The sequence below is a fragment of the Nipponia nippon genome, unplaced genomic scaffold (assembly GCF_047370975.1).
Source record: "Nipponia nippon isolate SJK-2023a ecotype South Korea unplaced genomic scaffold, ASM4737097v1 scaffold_18, whole genome shotgun sequence".
NCBI classification, from domain to species: domain Eukaryota; kingdom Metazoa; phylum Chordata; class Aves; order Pelecaniformes; family Threskiornithidae; genus Nipponia; species Nipponia nippon.
Window position 1 is genome coordinate 8,158,436 of NW_028262334.1, and position 10,485 is coordinate 8,168,920.

A 10,485-nucleotide genomic window follows, 5' to 3' on the forward strand; every position below is an offset into this window, starting at 1 on the left:
CCCTCAGATGGCATCATGTTAAAGCTGGGGCAGAGCTCAGCCTCTGGCTTTGCCGCTCACTGAATTATTCCACTTCCCAAGCACCTTCCCCTGAGCTCAGAGCTCTTCACTCCTGAATGCTTAGCATATTCCCAATTTAAACATCTTGAGCAGTTTACCTACTATCTGAGAGCAACAGTAAAACCTACCCACCTTATCTCAGCTACAAGCCCAAAGGGAGTTAGAATTCAGTGCCTCATGCCTCGAACGCTAACAAAAAGAAAAAAACCACTGCTATTTGAAAAATATACCATGTTGAACTACAGAGGTACATTCCACAGTGGCTTCCTGAAGTGGCTTAGCTTTATGTGCCTGATGCAGGGTTCACTGAACCAAGAAAGTCTTTCCACTCGCTCCCTGAGCTCCGGCACTGTATCCTTTGGCAGTAACACAGCATCGTGGAAATTCAGTGCCCCGAATCGCCAGGCAAGACTCACCTGAACAGGCTTTTACTGTCTTCTCCCACCCAACTGACAATAGGGAAGTCCATCCACCATTAGTACTGTTGTAAATCAAAGCACGTAGAAGATCCTGTGCATAAGCCGGATAATTCATTTAAGAGCAAATCAGTACCAGTTTTGAATGTTGCTAAAAGGCAAAAATCAGCAGTGTGATTAACAAGCGCAAAAGCACATAAGGGATACGCAACCTCCTACTTTGGGGAAAAAACTTCCTTCGAGTGCACATTTTGAATAGACCCATTCTGTGGGTTTTATACCTCTCCCCAGATCATCCATCATTGGCCAGAGATGAGGAAAGACAGACAGGATCTGCTATATCAAATCACTCCAACGGTTATTCCAACAATTTCAACGACAGTTACTCCAGCTCAGAGCCTAACACGCAATTATGTTGTTGCAGCAGCCAGCCTGAAACTGGAAGAGTGTTAATAGTAAAAACAAAGTGTGAACCAAAACTTATTAAACCTTGCAATACATTAAAAATAATAACAAAAGAAATCTGAGACCAAATGCCATTTCCCTTCAAAGGGAGATAAAATTAAAAATGACTCAGCAACTATGAGTCAGGACAGGAAACTTGTCAGGGAGCCAGTGATTGTAGCTCCAGTGGAAATGGGCACGAGGGCTCCAAATTGCTGTCACTGGCGTGTTCATCATCACCAACGCTGCCAAACACAACGCATGACCCGTCTGCAGAGCTGCACAGGACAAGCTCCCCATGGAGAACTCGAGAAAGTCAGATGTTCCTCCAGATGGGTTATGAAAAGGAAACGTAACTGCTCAAACAGACCACAAAAATAAGCCAGATTAAGCCAGCACAGCTGGGGCTCTTGCAGGTCACACAGTTAAACAGAAAAAGAGCAAGAGTTTTGGGGCAGAGCTTTTTTAGAAGGGGTTGCACTGAAAGGCTGGAAGATGACCTGTTCCTGTCCCAGATGCTAATCTCGGAGCAATGCTTTCCTCCTGCCCACCCACAAGGCTAAGGCAACAATATAAAGCAACTGTCCCCAAACAGTAGGCAAAGGGCACCCTGAGCCTTCCAGTCCTTTTGGGTCTGGACACAAAAGGACTTTAAGTGCAGGACATCTTGTCTGACCAGCTGACAGCTGGGTCATCCCAGCTGTCTTTCAGCAGAGCCATGGCTTGGGACTGCCACAAAGCTCATGAAACCAGGGCTGGGAGCAGCACCCTAGCACCCACTGGAGCTTGGGGTACACCGGTGCAGCTCAGACCCAGACCTTCTTCCAGTGCCCCCTCCTGCTCCCCACAGCACCGAGAGCAGGAGGTCCTTACTGCCTCTGCATCTCAGGGGCACTCCACGCCTGGGACCAGGGGAAATCTCCACTGGAGTTTTGCTCTGCAACCCTCAGCTGATGTCCAAGCTACTCATTAGGCAAATCATGGGAAGCCGAGCTGTGCAGAGGGGAGCTACCTCCAACGTCAATCATCAGGACTAAGTCACACTGACAGTTGGGCTTCCACCCACAGACATCCTGGGCAAAATATTCCGTCCTCATGAGCTCCATTTACTAGAAATCATGGGATCCAAACTGGGAAAGGCTGGCAAGCAAACTCACGAGTGGTTAGCAAACCCTGCACTGCTCTTTTGGAGAAAGAGCCAGGAGATCACTGTCTAGATAGAAGAATTCATAAAGTTTTACTACAGAGATCATATAAGCCCTGCAACCTTTAATAAAGCAATTGTAATTACAGAGGATTATTATTTTTTAAAATCAAATGTTTCAAGTACCAGGTATATAAAAACACAGTTGCACAAGCTGCCAAAAAGGAATCAAGCAAAATATGTAACTCTTCCAGTAATTAACATTCATTAGGGGTAATTTGCATGCGATCCCTCATCAGATCTAGAAATGCCAACCCTGAAGAACTGCCCATTTTGTCCTTTGGGCATACTAGCCTTGCTCATATCCCGTCAAACCTTATATCCAAAGACCTCAAAACACCAGCAGAAAGGCAAGGTACTTGCTGCCACAGGAGGATTCTTATCAAGCATGTAGCAAACTCCTTACAGAGCACAGCGGCAGAAGCTACAAAGCAAAACCCATATCTGAGCTCTGTTAATTAGTTGATATATCATGTGTACTCTAATCTTTCTTTTCTCTTCAAAGGTGGTCCAGATCATCCCTCTGGTAGAGTCCTCCCAGGAAGCAAAGCCTCTCGTGCAGGATTTCCCTGCCGCCCCTGGAGCAGTTTCCCACGGCCCTCAGCCCTGCACGTCCCATCAGGAGCACCACCGCCCACAGAGCTCCAGCCCTGCAGATGGGGCCCACAGCCCCCAGTTAACTGGTTCAGCATGACTGCTGGGGTCCCTCCGGGAGCGAAGCCAGAAGCACTGGGCTGGATCCAACCTGGCAAGGCCAACCTGAGCACAGAACAGCCCCTGATCTGAGCTGGAAAGGTCTGTCACAGATAACTACTTCTACAACTGCCCTAGAAAAGCTTTTTGGGGTTGTGTAATGGATATTCAAATACCAGGGAGATGAAATCCATCTGCAAGGGTTTTTTTGTGGAAGAATTGTGGACTATAGAAACTGCACATACTACTTCTAGCCAAAAGTGTTATTTTGCATGGGCTGCACCACATGGATATTTTTATTACTACACTTCATAAAATATTTCTGAATTTTCCTGGAAGATACTGTTTCACATGCCACCAACAAACACAAAGCTTGCTCCAAGCAACTCCCGACACATACGCAGAGGAGGAGGAAAAAAAAAAAAATCACCTAGAGCCTTTTCAAAAGCCATACCTTCCATACATTGCAGAGATAAGAGCCATGACTTGCAATGGATGAGGCCATCACCAGAGTCCCACTCATGCAGAGCTTTCCCAGAAAACCACACACTCTACATCAGGGGCTTTTCTTAGATCTCACAACCCATGTAGGACAGTTTCCCACATAAGCTTTCAGATACACCCTGCCAACAGCACAGTCCCCTCTGCTACCCCACAGGCCCCACCTATAGTAATTATGTGACTGTTGTAGCCAAAGGGGAACCAGAAGGGACTCTCCAGGTGGAAAACACATAGAATCATAGAATACCAGGTTGGAAGGGACCTCAAGGATCATCTGGTCCAACCTTTCTAGCACAATCTGGACAAGATGGCCCAACATCATGTCCAGCTGAGCCTTAAACATGTTCAGCACAGCAGAGTCAACCACTTCCCTGGGGAGATTATTCCAATGGTTGACTGTTCTCATTGTGAGAAATTTACCTCTCACGTCCAATCAGAATCTCCCTGGGAGTAACTTGTACCCGTTACTCCTTGTCCTCACCATGAGACTCCTTGTAAAGAGGGAGTCTCCATGTTCTTTGTAGCTCCCCTTTAAGCACTGGTACACGGTGATGAGATCACCTCTAAGACTCCTTTTCTCAAGGCTGAACAAACCCAGCTCTCTCAGCTTATCCTCATACGGCAGGCTTCCCAGACCCTTGATCATCTTGGTGTGCTGGTCAAAGTCCTCACGGGTAATCAGCCCCCTCTACTCACACTCCTCTTCACCCTGTGATTTTCTCTTCTAGTCCTGCAACAGCTGTACATCAACAGCACAGAGGAAGTCCCCATTATCTGAGCCCCCACACCTTTGTTTCAGCCCAGCCTGCTTGCACAGATGTTGCTCACCAACATGGTTTCATACCCAGAATCTGCTCCACAGCATCTCCAGCAACTGGTGTTTGTGTCCCAACTCCAGACCCGGAGCACCACAGCTCCACACCACACCAGCACCGCGAGGGTCAGCAGCGATCAGGTTAGCCCAGCAGCTTCAGCCGGTAGCGGAGGATATGCACTTTAAGAAAAGCAGTATTTTAAATAACCGCAGAGCAATGGCTCTGCTCAGAAGTGCTGCTATTAGGCAGCAGCTTGAAGGAAAACAATGATGTCTGGTGAAAAAGCATTTTAAGTGGTGCTTGTTTATTCACTGATTTCTTAGGTGATTATCAGCTTGGCATGGGTTAGCAAGGCATATCAGAGTTCTGAAAAATTACTTTTAAGTCTCATACTGTGACAAAATAATAGCTGGCTAATAATGCAATGACTTTTAAACCACACTTATGAGGAGATATTAATGAAGATATTCCCCAACTTCTAAATTACTGATATTGATTATAGTTGCATAATGAGGATGGATAGGATTTCAATTTGAGAGTTAACCCAATTGCTGAAATAATTGATTGGAGATGAAAACACTTCCCTGAGTCAGTTACCTTTTGCCTCTTTAGAAATGTTGACTTCAAAATACTTTAACAGATCACTGAAATCTTAAAAGACAACATCCCAATTCCTCCTTCATGTTTCAGTGTAGCAGGTATTTCCTCGATGATTTCTTTGTAAATTTATTACAATTGTTTCACACATAAGAGAACAGATCCGATATCTAAGTCTGAGAAGCTGTTAGTTTTCTGAGCCTTAATTGAAATTTTTACCACTGAAAACCTGAGGGGCTTCAGACAGGACCTAACTATGGAAAAAAAAAAGAAAATCTACGATTACTGTATTTCCTTAGGAGCCAAAGGAAGACTAGAAGAGACAAGTGTGAAAAGAAATCATCATCATAAGCATAGACATGCCAAATTTCTTTGGTCTGTTATTAAATGATTATTTCATTCGAATCCTTATAATGTCATACAACAAATTACGAGGAGGACAGGGTCATTGTCCCATTGTTGCTGGATAGTGCTGCCAGTGCAGCTAATAGCTCCCTCACGGATCCAAATGCAGATACTAGAAAAGAACAGACTTATCTTTGCAAGCGTACAAATGGGGGGGGGGGAAGAAAAAATGCTTATCCATGTCTCTGAAATAGAAGCACAAATTTATCAAGTCCTTCTTCTAAGAATGCATTTGCCAGAGAGCCATAATGCCTTGAGATTAATTACTCTGAATAAAACTTATGGAGGATGACACTAAGCAGTATTGATTCCCTGTTCATTTGCTGTCCTAGCCTTATTTGTTGCTCCTGCCTCAGATCCCCTTGTCTTGTCTTGTCTTTTGCTCTGCTTTCGCCTGGAGTTCATCTTCAAAATAAAAGTGCCTACACATAGTTTCTAACTTCCTATTTTATCCAGGTTCCCTATAATAAAGAACTCAAAAATAGCATGCTCCAAAAATTAAGATCACTTCCTTCTCTCCCTTTCCTGGTCTGACATGGGGGTACAAACCTCTCAAACTTTAATGTTTGGGCAAGCAGGGCCAGGAGTGATGGGAGCCACAATGGTGGCCACAGGCAGCCCCAGAGCCCGCAGGGGTGGCCAGGCACTGCTCCCTGGCACAGAGTGGCCGTGCAAAGCGCTGCCCTGGCCCCGCTGCAAAGGGGACAGGGGCTGTGCTGCCCTGCAGGAGCGGCCCCCTCCTCGCCTCCGGGCTTGGAGAGAGCATCCCACAGCAGGCCTGGGACGGAGGAGGAACATGCAGCTATGGGGCAGGAGGTGTTCCAGCCCCAAATGGCCTCTTCAACAGCTGCTGGATGGAGCAGTTCAGAGGAACCACACAGCCCCATTGGAAACTGGCCACAGCTTTCCACAATTGCATTCCTGCAAACCACAGGTTTTAGGAAGATGACCAAGACCAGAAGCTCCATGACTTTCCATTCAGCACTAACCAGTTTGGGTTATACAGCTGTTTTTTACCTTTTTTTTTTTTTAAAGTAGCCCCCCCAAAAGCTCTGCCAATATTTAGGGAAGGAGGGTGTGTATCTTGGGGAGGGAGGTGTTTAAGATAAGAGCAAAGATTTGTGGGGCTTTTTTTGCTCAAGACTTTGCATATGCGACCAGTAGCCAATGGATAATTTATTGACAAAATTTGTGGCAGATCAGACAAGGTGTTTGTGAGATATGAGACTTTGAAAAATGAGCTGCAATTCAGCCTTTGAAATATTCCTCTAACAATTTATCGTAGAGCCATATCTCAAAACCTACTTGGCCTAGAAACTTCAAGTTTGTTTTATTCAGGAGTCCTTGGCTAGATTCAGTGCACGGGAATACTTCAGATAAGGTCAGAGTCTTATTTACTATAGGTTTCCTCCCCCCAGTATTTATTTTTTTCCTTCTTTAAGCCATCAAACATTCCTTCAGTCTGGAAAGAGACTGTAAGACAGGCTTCACCAGGATTTTGGCAGGGGTTAGTTGCTGTGTGGGGACATGGTCACAGATGCACTAGCAACATTTTTAAGCTCAATTAGCTCAACTTCCAGAAGATTAATACTTGTTCCCCAACTAACCACTGGGATCCGCACACACTGGTCCTTGATTCACTCTTGCTAGAACAACACAGACACCAGTACAGACTGATTTTATAAACAACATAAGCCAAAATCACTCATGTTCAGAGCTTGCATACGTCAGCCCAAGCAGCAGTCTCCCCACACACCGACAGTGGAGGGGCTCACCAGGACAAGAGATTTCCCAGCAAATCTCATGTCATTATAAGGGAAAGAAGAAGAAACCCCTTGGCTGCAACATCTGTTATCGAGGTATTCTACATGCATCAGGGCTCAAACACTCAACTCCAGCTTCATCTTGAAAGCATCCCAGACCTACACAGCAATAAGTCTGCTGGAGCCAGCACTTAGCGATGTGGCTAACTCAGATACTCTGGTTACAGTCAGGGTGTGTCTAGGTAGGAAAATTTATCAGCGTAAACAGAGAACATCAGTTCAGCTTTATGATTACACAGTGGGACAGGTTTCACCCACAGCAGGAAAGGAAGCCAGGAGCAGAGTTTCTAGAGTTTCATTTCACTGCAGCTATTTTTAGAAGAGCAAAAATACAACGCCTGCAACTGCTGAAAGCATAACTCCATCCCAGGTTTATGGAAGTTAATTCAGTTCATTACAGTCTTCTGAAAAAAATACAGACCTCAGAAGTTCTACAAATGTTCCTCGTAGCATGACATCTCCACTTAGCTTCTAACATTTAGTCAGACATCTTATTTTAGCTCACCTCTCTGATATCAGCACTGGCTTCTAGCAGATAAAAGGCACTCAAGCTCCTGGAGTCAGGGCAGCAAAAGGAGAGGGACAACAGCCAGCCCCTTCTCGGTGCATCAGAGGATATCACCCGGCTTTCCCAGTCAATGCTTCAGCTAAGAGACAAGGCTTCAGGCTCCTCACCCAGCAGAAGGGCCTTCCCTCTACCCCTGCTTTATCACTCCCCTAAGTAGTCCTCTGCCTGCCTCACCTGCCCCTCATCTCTATTTGCCCTGGACCAGCATTGGCTGTAAATTGCCATCCGTGGCAGATGGATTCAATTTCTTTTGACCTTACAATTTCAATAATCAGGTAGGCTTTTCACCTGTCAGCTACCTTGACAAGCAAATTGATATTGCAAATAGGAAAAAACCAGCAAGGAGGAGGGGAAGAGAGTGGAAGGGGTGAGGAATGACAAGCCTTGTCCTATCTTGCCCCAGGTGAGTGTTGCAAATTGGCAGCAGCGTAAGGGAGTCACCCAGGGTTACCATGCAATGATTTGAGTATTAACAAGCATCCTTGCATTGTTTTCATCCATAATGTATAATTAACCCCTTGGAGCCAACAAGTCTGGCAGTGTCATTGTTAGGGCTGATGTAAAAGGCGGCGTGGCATGTTGCACTGGGAATTCCTAACAGCCCACCATCAAAGGTTTAATCTTATGCAATTTATGCCTTCACCGTTTATTATGTATTGGAGCTTGCTGGAACCTCTCCTGTTATCATGCACCAACATGCAACAAATCTGTGTAATCTCCAGTTGAGTGTATTGTCTCACAAGTGCCCTTTCCCCATAGAAAAAAAGGAGTAACAAGATATTTTTAAACAGTCTAGACTGTAAATTGAATAGAAGGAGGCGGAGGCTGAGAATGAAAGATATGAATGTAGCTCCTTTAATATAGGACTGCACATATACATAACTTTAACTCTTGCGGCTGTTTTGGAGCACCCAGAAGGAAACCTGAACGGAGTGGTTTAACTTTTCTGGGCTCTAAAATGCTTCTGTTAAATATGTATATATTACTTTTCTCAGATGCTATTTCTTAATACATAATATATGCATTGTGCCAGCAGGTAAAGAGATTAGGTAAGAACAGAGAAACATTTATTAAGATACCTACTCCACAGCAGCAGGCTGTGCTGGGACTCAGTTTTTATACTGATAGCATCAGCTCCAAGAAACTCCGAGCTCCGAGTCCCTCGGTGCTGACCGCTGCACATCTGCCCTGAGCGCATCCCCCGGCGCTTCCTCCCAGGCTGCGCCGTTTGGTGCTTTTGGCAGGTCTTTGCTTTTGTTGGTTGGTTCATTGATGACATTTTTTGCCTCCGCTGTGTGTTGAATGGGTACATATAAATTTCAGCCGGTCTGCAGACAGAAGTAGCTTCTCTCCTGGCTCCAGCGCTGGTTCTGCATGGGTCTATCCCCATGCACAAGACTGACGAGTGGAGCCTGGGGAAAGCCATGAGATTAGCCCAGACTTCTTCGTATTTGAAGAAATAACAAATTCCAGCCATCTGGGAACACCACCCTCCGGCTCTTTTTTGCACTGGTGCTAGTGATGTACCTTTAAAAGACAAGACAAAAACCCCCAAAAAACCCAGGAGCCAAGATTCTCACCTAATCAGCTAAGTCAAGAAGCTGGGATTTCAATACTGCAGAAAATCTCCCAAAGCTCGCAGTATGCTTAGCAGCGAACCGGGGGGAACTGAAATATCTTTAGTTCTAAACTCAAAAGTTAATCACCCAAAGTACTTTATTGGTTTAAAACAGTCTGCTGAGACACCTGCACCCAAGCCAGCCCTGCCTGGACCACCCTCTGATCCACAGAAAGCTGGCAGACCACAGGGAGGAAAAATGCAGTATTATGTCACAAATTAGGAACAAGACAATTAAGTGACTTGCTTTAAATCACAGGCAATATATAACAGAAATGGGAACTGAATTTAGACCTCATAAACTGTCATCCAGGATTATTGGCATAAAGCTGGCACTCAAAGCCAGAGAAAAGCACAGCAAAGTCACCCAGGAGTCACAGTGTTAGAAATGACAGGACGGCTCCCAGATAACATATGTAAATAGATCTTCATTGCAAAATGTAGCAGGGTGTTTTTCACATTATCACCTTTCAAAGGTAAGGTCTCAGTGTAGACAGGGATGCTTCCAAATAGAGAGGATTTACTGACACTTGTTCTGCAGCGAACACTGAGCGGGGGCGTTTATCTTTGCTGTAGCGATGTGACTGGAGGGATGGGACCGTGTTATCTTCATTCAGGCCTTGGAGTGACACGGTAGTTCCTCCAGCAATGACTGCAAAAGATAGCAGGATCGCATGGCGTAACATCTGCTGTGGGAAATGTCTTCTCGGGGAATGACTCAGCTCTTCTGCTTTCCAGTCTGCAGAGGAAAAAGGAAGAAATTTCAGATTAGACCTTTTAAGGTTAATATGTGGAGGAACCACCAATACACCAGGGACTACTTCCTAGCACGTGCTTGTCCTGGGCAGGCTAAGGGGAATGCTCCTCTCTGGGTGCCCTGTAGTGTGGGCTGGACAAAGGCCCATCAGGAAAGGTCTGGGTATAAAATGACTCCCGTCTCAGAAGAAGGGGACAGGCTAAAGGACCTCTCCAGGCTTCCTCCAACCTCACTGTTCAGCGAAGGGACCTTAACACAAAGACAAGAGAACAAAAGTCTATCACAACTATTACAAAGGACCATGCTGAAAAAGGCAGCAACCGGCAAGAGTCTGCCCTGGGGAGCTGGGTACAAGCCCTGAGGATGGTTCATTTGGGGCGGATGTTTTCTTCTTGAAGTCTGTTCTTATTTAAAAATAGAAGAAAAAAATCAGAGCTGGGCTAAACATGAGCATCCCAAAGGTGAAGATTTGCAAAGTACTTCTCCAACCTCTGTCCCATCCCATCCGCAGGGCTGACAGCAATGGCCCCGGTGTGGGGAGCACCGAAGGGATCATCCCTCAGACAAATCCTGAGGAGAGAGCT

The 10,485-nt window shown here is 45.6% G+C and overlaps 1 long non-coding RNA gene across 1 annotated transcript in view; it reads right to left on the reverse strand.

Moving 5' to 3' along the window:
• Window positions 1-7,624, reverse strand: part of LOC148056090 (uncharacterized) — a 38,411-nt gene extending 30,787 nt beyond the window's left edge. Inside the window, exon 1 of the long non-coding RNA XR_015704104.1 lies at window positions 7,464-7,624. This is a non-coding gene — a long non-coding RNA (uncharacterized LOC148056090). The remainder of the gene's footprint in view (window positions 1-7,463) is intronic.
• Window positions 7,625-10,485: the final 2,861 nt, after the last annotated feature.